Source organism: Podarcis vaucheri, assembly GCF_965113315.1.
Source record: "Podarcis vaucheri genome assembly, chromosome: 5".
In the NCBI taxonomy this organism is placed as follows: domain Eukaryota; kingdom Metazoa; phylum Chordata; class Lepidosauria; order Squamata; family Lacertidae; genus Podarcis; species Podarcis vaucheri.
This window is the reverse complement of record NC_138763.1, coordinates 25,239,365-25,247,319: the sequence shown is the minus strand read 5'-3', so window position 1 is coordinate 25,247,319 and position 7,955 is coordinate 25,239,365.

Sequence of the window (7,955 nt, the reverse complement as noted above, 5' to 3'; positions counted from 1 at the left end):
AAAACTGTTGTTACACCTAAAAAGCAGAAAGTTGCTCATGTGCATTGTGTTAAAAAAAGTTTGTTTTGCTAGCAGTTCTAGGAACTTTTTACATCCATATGCACAGTACAGCATTTTAAAAGGGTGGTAGTATTTCATTTCTTTGGATGAAACTTTTAAGAACAAATGTAAACCCACAGTAATTCCTAGGGAGTAGAATGAATGGGGTAGAAAAAAGCCCTTCCTTTTTACACATCCACACCCCCTAAGTTTCTGTCAGACAGAATTGGAGTCAAATACTATTGAGACTTGGCAGTTGACCCCACAACATCAACCATCCAATTCAAGCTGGTGTGTTCCCAGTATGCTTTAGAAACTCCACTTGGCCCAATTTAGAAAGACTTCTGTAGAAATGGCTCCCGACAGGGCTGGCTTTAGGTTTGATGAGGCCCTAAGCTACTGAAGGTAATGGGGCCCTTTATATGTCCAGCTGTCCTTTGTCAACAACAAATTGTCACTGTTTTTTGTGCTTAATATATGCTATATGGTAATTTATGGGTCTAATAGGTTTCTATAGTGATTTTATTTGTTTTTTTAAATCATATTTTGGAAATGTGCATTCAGTTTTTTCCTTTAAATTTTTTTGGGGGCCCTCAAGAGAGTGCGGCCCTAAGTTATAGCTTGTTTAGCTTATACGTAAATCCGGCACTGCTCCCACAGATCCTCAGTAGCAACTGCAGCAGCATTAACACCAAATTCAATCATGCTCCCAATTTCAACAGGCCCCACAGAAGAGAGAGAGAGAGAAGAGTGACAAAGCCCACTGTCAACTTTTCATTGGCCTAGTAGAGAGCTTGCCAAACGTTTTGGGCCAATGGGCACATTTGGAATTTTGAGGAAGTGTCGTGAGCACCAGTCACAAAATGGCTGCAGTGAGGACACGATGTAAAACAAAATGGCTGCCATTCGGAGGCGGCAGAGCACGAAACAGCTGCTGCATCTAATAGAGCAGAAAAAGAGATAGGCCTGCTATATCAAATTGCATTCTTCATACTTTTAACGAATGAGTCCTAGCAGCTGAGGATCACAGGCATGCTATCAAAGGGTATTCTTCAGTGGGAAGGGGAGTTCTGCAATTTTAATAGGAATATTTTGTTGAGCTTTTCTATCAAGTTAAAGTTTTCTATCAAGTTTTCTATCAAGTAGAGAGATTCCAAGTGTGTCCACAGGTGCAAATGTCACAACTGATGCCCTTAAAGTTTAAATTAATACAACTCCATTCTGGTTTTTATCATTTGCATTTGGAGAAAGCACTGAATAGCTGGGGAACATCCAGCCACCCCAGCCCCCGCTTTTTACACGAGCATCTTCTGTGAATAATTGGAGATCTGATGTTGAGAAGCCCATGGAAAAGACTGGCTGACCACAATTATTCATGCTTCAACAACCTCCAGGCTGGATTACTATGAGATGGTCTATGTGTGGCCGCCTCTGAAGAGCATCCAGTTTAGCTTCAACTGATCCAAATACCTCTGCCAGATTGTGGTCTGGGTCTGGCTGCCTGGAGTATGTGGCTACGGTGATAGCCCTGTTTGGTTTCATTGGCTACTTACGCAGTTCTGGGCTCAGTTTAAGGGATTATAGAATCATAGAATTGTAGAGTTGGCAGGGACCATGAGGGTCTTTTGGTCGAACTCCCTGCGATACAAGAATCTTTTCTCCCAACGTGGGATTTGAACCCACCACCCTCAGATTAAGAGTCTCATGTTCTACCAACTGAGCTGGTTCCAATAAGGATGCAAGAGCATCACTCTGGTTACCCCAAAAACAATGTAGGCTGATGATTCAGTGTGAATCACTCAAGACTGTCACTTTTCTGCTGCTGGGTGTGCAGCCCCAGTCCAATCCCTGATACTTAAATTGCCTTTACTTCTGCCAGCCATAGGATAAATAGTGCCCTAGATGAGGAGGCAGCCCCTGCCCCAGTGGCCAGTGGGTGTGCAGCCCCAGTCCAATCCCTGATACTTAAATTGCCTTTACTTCTGCCAGCCATAGGATAAATAGTGCCCTAGATGAGGAGGCAGCCCCTGCCCCAGTGGCCAGCTTTGCAGGGCCACCCAGAGGGGCTATGTGCAGGTGTGATGTTGTGGGCCCTGCTGCTGCTGCCTCCTACATGGACGCATGCATGTACGTACAAAGCTAGGTGCTACATGCAAGAATTATTGCATGCTTGAACTACAAATTCTTGCCTGCTCCTGCTCCTCTTCCTCCTCCTCGCCCTGGGATCAAGCAGTAAAGCTGTCTTCTGCTTTTACCTAGCGCAAAATACATCCAAGTTCAAATGGAAACAGAAACATACTTTAAAGCTGAAGGAAGGAAGATCGTTTTTGTAATTAGCACCGTAGCACCTTGCAAAAGAAAAAAGGTCACAGGCGCTTGCTTTAAGCCAGCCTAGTTCAATGCAGACACTTCATTAAAAAAAACCCCACAGCCACTTAGCTTAGCTTGGCAACCCCTCAGCTCAGCTTGGCAACCCTTGAGCTGAGTTCAGACACTTCCTTTTTGCCAGCCTAGCTGAATTCAGACAGTACATTGAAACAAAAAAATAAATACCTGGAAGCATTGGGGAAAGGCAGAGTCGTGGTAATAGTGTAAGCTGCCACATGTAGGCTTGGCCAAATAGTGTCCGTAATTTTAACGCCATTAACAGTTTGTGGCTGAGGTCTCATAAGGGCCTTGTCCCATATATTCTCATATACAGTGGTACCTTGGGTTAAGAACTTAATTCGTTCTGGAGGTCTGTTCTTAACCTGAAACTGTTCTTAACCTGAGCTACCACTTTACCTAATGGGGCCTCCCACTGTCGCCACGCCACCGCTGCATAATTTCTGTTCTCATCCTGAAGCAAAGTTCGTAACCCGAGGTACTATTTCTGGGTTAGCGGAGTCTGTAACCTGAAGCGTCTGTAACCTGAAGCATCTGTAACCCGAGGTACCACTTTATATAGGATACACACGCGCATGCACACACACAGAGCTTTTTTGCTGCTGATATATGTGTACGTGCACACACACACACAGGGAAAAACAGCTCAAGCTAGATGACATCTAAGCAATGTCATTCCAGCCCCATGCAGCTCTTGAATTTATGAAGGTAACAGCTCACCTAACGTATTGGCAGTGCCTCCCAGAAAATAACACACCCAGAAACTCTATTGGTTGATCCTAATGAATAAGTTTCAAAGGAAGGTGGAGGAACTCAGAAAACCATGTGGGTGGTCTACCACCCAATCATTCTCCTAGGTCATTAGTGGAGTGGTACAGGATAGGCTGCAGAGCTCTCTGGCCTGGGGTTGAGTTACACTAGGTGTTAGTTCCTTTCTGGAGAAGGTCCATAGCTCGGTGGTGGGGCTGTAGCTCAGTAGTAGAGCTTTACATACAGATGGCCCCTGCTTCGATCCGTAGAATCCCCAGGTTGGGCTGGGAATGTCCCGGGTCTGAAACCTTGGTGAACTTTTAGCCAGTGTGTAGACAGTACTGAGCAAGATGCTCCAGTGGTCCAACTCGGTATAAGGCAGATTCTGTTATTCCTGTGTTCCCTATCCTCGACTCTTAAGATACATTGTGTGTAGCGCAAAGCCAATGCTGACACTTAAGAGTATTAAATGACAGGAAAATGAAAAAGTAATTCTTAGCAGAGCTGTTGCAAAAAAATGTGCTTTTAAAACATAGCTGTAATGTAATGGGTCTGGCTGGTGTGTGTATGTGTGCTTTTAGAAAATGCATGTGCTGTTAAATAAGCCCATGCTGATTTTACTGCTCTGCCAGCAAATCCTGGCACATTTTTGTTATTGAGGAATGGTGCTTTGGTTGGGATTCATTACTGAAGATAAGCAAGGGAGTATGCTATGTGAAATTAAACTCTCTTTTGGCAAGGTGGGTTGGCTCAAGGTAAGCCCCTCACTGCAAGAAAGAGAAAGGCAGAGGTTATATATGTCTAATGTATATAAATGACACACATAGTAAACTGTGCGAATAGGTGGAAACAAAATTCTAAAGCAAATAAATGGCCATGCCAGAGTTTTTATGCAGGAAATCCTCAATACATTAATTCTTTATACAACTCATCACTAATTTTCTACATGTAATTTGGATCACCTGTGCTATTGGTAAACTCAGAAGGAACATAAGTTAAGAAGTATGGTTCCCAAACAGAAAATAACCTGCTATTTAAAAGTAATAATAATAATAATAATAATAATAAGCCCACCCTTGAAGTGGGCTTGAAGCATATTTCAAATAAATCACTTGTCTGCTGCCCCTTGAGGAAAACAACAAGCTCTACATTTGTTTTCTGCATCCATGATGACCATGAAGGCTCAGGGATCGTTGTGTGTTTTAAGCTTGGTGAATGGTTTAGAAACCATTGAAGAGAGGTGAGTTGAATTTACTAGAAAGCAGATTTAGGTAAAGCTTTGTAAGAAAATCAGATCAGGCTGCTGGGTTGAAACTTAATGTTCATACCGATGAACAATCAGGCTTTTGTTTAAGTGTGCAACCTAACATTAATATTAGGCCATGGGGTAACTTTACTGGAGGAGTGAAGGAATGGGTTTCCCAAACCCCAAAACTGACTGTGCAGGCAGTTTTTAAACTGCACCAAAATCCCCATTTCTCCTTAGCTAAAATGCATAAACTTTAGCCGTTGAGCAAATGCAAAACAAGAACACAGCTCTTTCCCTTATCAGTTTGACGGCAAGACTGGCCTTGACTTTACCAGTAGAACAGACACAGACATATCTTATGTCCTGACCACAAATGACGCAGAGACGCCAGAGCATGTTCTCGGAAGTAGTGACCTCTTGCTCCAAGATAGGAGTAGGAACAGGAATATCCTTTTATGGTCAGAAGTACAGGAAGGAAGGTCGTTTATGGTTGAGAGTACCAGAGCAGGAACATATGTGATGTCAACCTGTGTACGTACGCCAATGTGGTTGGGCTCCTAGGGGAGGAGTGAGAGGGTGCCTGGAGGATATATAAACTGCATGAAACCTGTCATTTCTTTGGACTTGCTGTAGACTTGATCACGCAAGTGCCTTCTGCTATCCGGAGAGCAGAATAAACTCTTTCTTTGAACCAACCTCGGTGTCATTTTGACTTCCTTCCTCCTGTCCCGGAGCAACGCAGACCCAATCGGTGAACTCCAATAAGGCTTCAGGAGTTTGCCAGCAAAACCTGGTAATTGATAGGTTAGCTGGCTGGAGAGAATCATAGAATAATAGAATCTTAGATGTATGTCCTCTAGTCCAACCCCCCTCCTGCAATGCCACAAAAATATGACAAAACTCTAAACCTATAAGAAGCTGGCAAGCCACTTAGTGGTTCATATTTTTAGAGCATCTAGCTAATCAAAAATATTTCGTTAATGACAAAAAGACCCTGGTCAAGCCTGACGATTCATGATGTATGATTTGACTCATGCTGTTGAGATTGTACAGCAAGTTTAAAAGAGTAGATAGATCTAGTGCAATGAAATAGGGATTGTAGTTCCCCATTCTTAAAAGATTGGAGAACAGAGCCAAAACTAACAAAATGAATTTCAGTAGGGACAAATGTAAGATTCTGTACTCAGGAATAACCAGCTGAACAAATATAAGATATTGGGGGGGGGGCACGTGGCTCGCAAGTAGTACGTGTGAGAAGGATCTAGGGGTCTTAGTAGACCACAAGCAGCTTGCAGCAAAATATAAAAACATAATAAAACGTCAAACATCAAACCCTTCCAGATACAGGACTATCTTCAGGTGTCTTCTAAAAGTTGTGTAGTTCTTTATCTCCTTGACATCTGATGGGCGGGCGTTCCACAGGGTGGGTGCCACTACCGAGAAGGCCCTTTGCCTGGTTCCCTGTAACTTTGCTTCTTGCAGTGAGGGAACCACCAGAAGACCCTCAGAGGTGGAACTCAATGTCTGGGCTGAATGATGGGGGTGGAGACATCCCTTCAGGTATAGTGGCTGAGGCCATTTAGGGCTTTAAAGGTCAGCACCAGCACTTTGAATTGTTCTCAGAAACATACTGAGAACCAGTGATGATCCTTTAGGACCGGTGTTATATGGTCCTGGCAGCCACTCCCAGTCACCAGTCTAGCTGCCACGTTCAGGATTAGTTGTAGTTGTAGTTGTAGTTGTAGTTGTAGTTGTAGAGTTACCTTAAAAGTTTACAGTCTTAGCATGCAATCCTGTGCATACTCACCTGGAAGTAATCCTCATTGAACACAGGCATTTGAACCCAACTAAGTTACAGTAAACTCACTGGAAGGAACAATTCATTGTTGTACTTTTCTGATAATTCCATCAGAAGGAACAATTCCCAACTACCCCAGCATGTTGTTATTGGGATTCCAAACCAGATTTGGGGAGGCATAGGAGAGTAGAGGGGCAAAGCCCCATTGGGAACCTTTGAGATGACTTCTACTTGCATGCCAAGTAAATTGAATCTGTCACTTTGCAATTAATGTACCTAACTTGCTCATGTCCATTAATTTTAATGGGTCCGCTCTGTGTCTGTCATAGCTGGATGCAGCAAATAAGTAAACATGCACTGGATTGTGCAATTAGATTCATATAATTGCATGCTGTAGTAGCTGAAATGGAGAGAAAGTGTCAGCCCATGGATTGTTGAATAAAATACTCATCACTTGTTGCACGTAGCCCATAAGAACACCATTAAAATTAGACATTCATAGAAGGAAATGACTGAATTAGTAAATAATTTGGAACACCTTGTTAATGTTTCAATATCAATAAGCAGTTTGTTACAGGAAATGGCAATTATTCTAAAGGAAATGTAGCAGAAGTGGAAAAAAATTAAAAACTGAAAGGGTATGGTATGGATTTTGCAAAACATGCATTCAAAGAATAACGTGTAACAATTGGCTGTAAAAAGCAATAAAAAGATGCAGTTTTATTAGTTTCATATGCCATTTTTTTCTCTTGAAGCCAAATATTATGTCATATTTTAAATTGATAAACTGTGTATATAGCACAAACAAATGTATTAACTGTGTCCAAACTGCAGAAAATAGAAAGATTTTTTTCCCTATGTCCACAGCAATTACATTTCACAAACCATTTGCATATGAAGCTCCAGCTAGAATGAAATAAGTCATTTGGCACTGATGGGACAACAACTGTTCTGCTACATTTTGCCATTTCATTGTGTCACTTATTTAAAAAATCAGCTCCAGGAGCAGAAGTCCAATACAGTTCCGTATTTCCATCTATATATCTATATCTATGTCTACATCTGATTTTATTATTGGTAAAATTCAAGGACATAATATACATTTATGTGGGAGCGTTCATTACCAAGTACCCTAATGAAGTGCTGGCAGGTTACAAGCTTCTTTCCATTGCATTCACATTTGATCAAGAACCATGTTCCCCAAAGGATGCTGTTTATGTTGTTCCTGCTATGGGCTTTTTGTGCAGTCACTAAAACTGGGTGGATGATTCCCAGATTTGGACTGGCCAGTCCTTTTGTCACATTGTACTGATGTGTTGTCAGCTTCATCTCTGACCCAGCTTGTACCCCCCTTGCTTATTTGGCCCCTCTTCCTCATTCTTGAACTATGAACTTCTGACATCACCGTCCTCGTTGTTATTAATTACCCTCCCTTCACCCTGAGATCCCAGGGCAGGCAGGAACCATTTAAAATGCAAGATTAGAAGCAGCTTTAAACAAATTACAATCACAGTAATATTATCAGACCATGTATTAAGGAGATGATGTATTTTATGGAACTCCCTATAAAATTGTACCAAAATCCAGTGGTATAAAAATGGATGGCTTTAAAAGACAAATTTATAGCTACTAGCAACAATGTTCTATCTTCAATATACCTCTGAAGGCCAGTGTCTGGGAATCACACGTGGGGAGAGTCCTACTTTTGGGCTTCCCATAGGCATCCGATTGGCC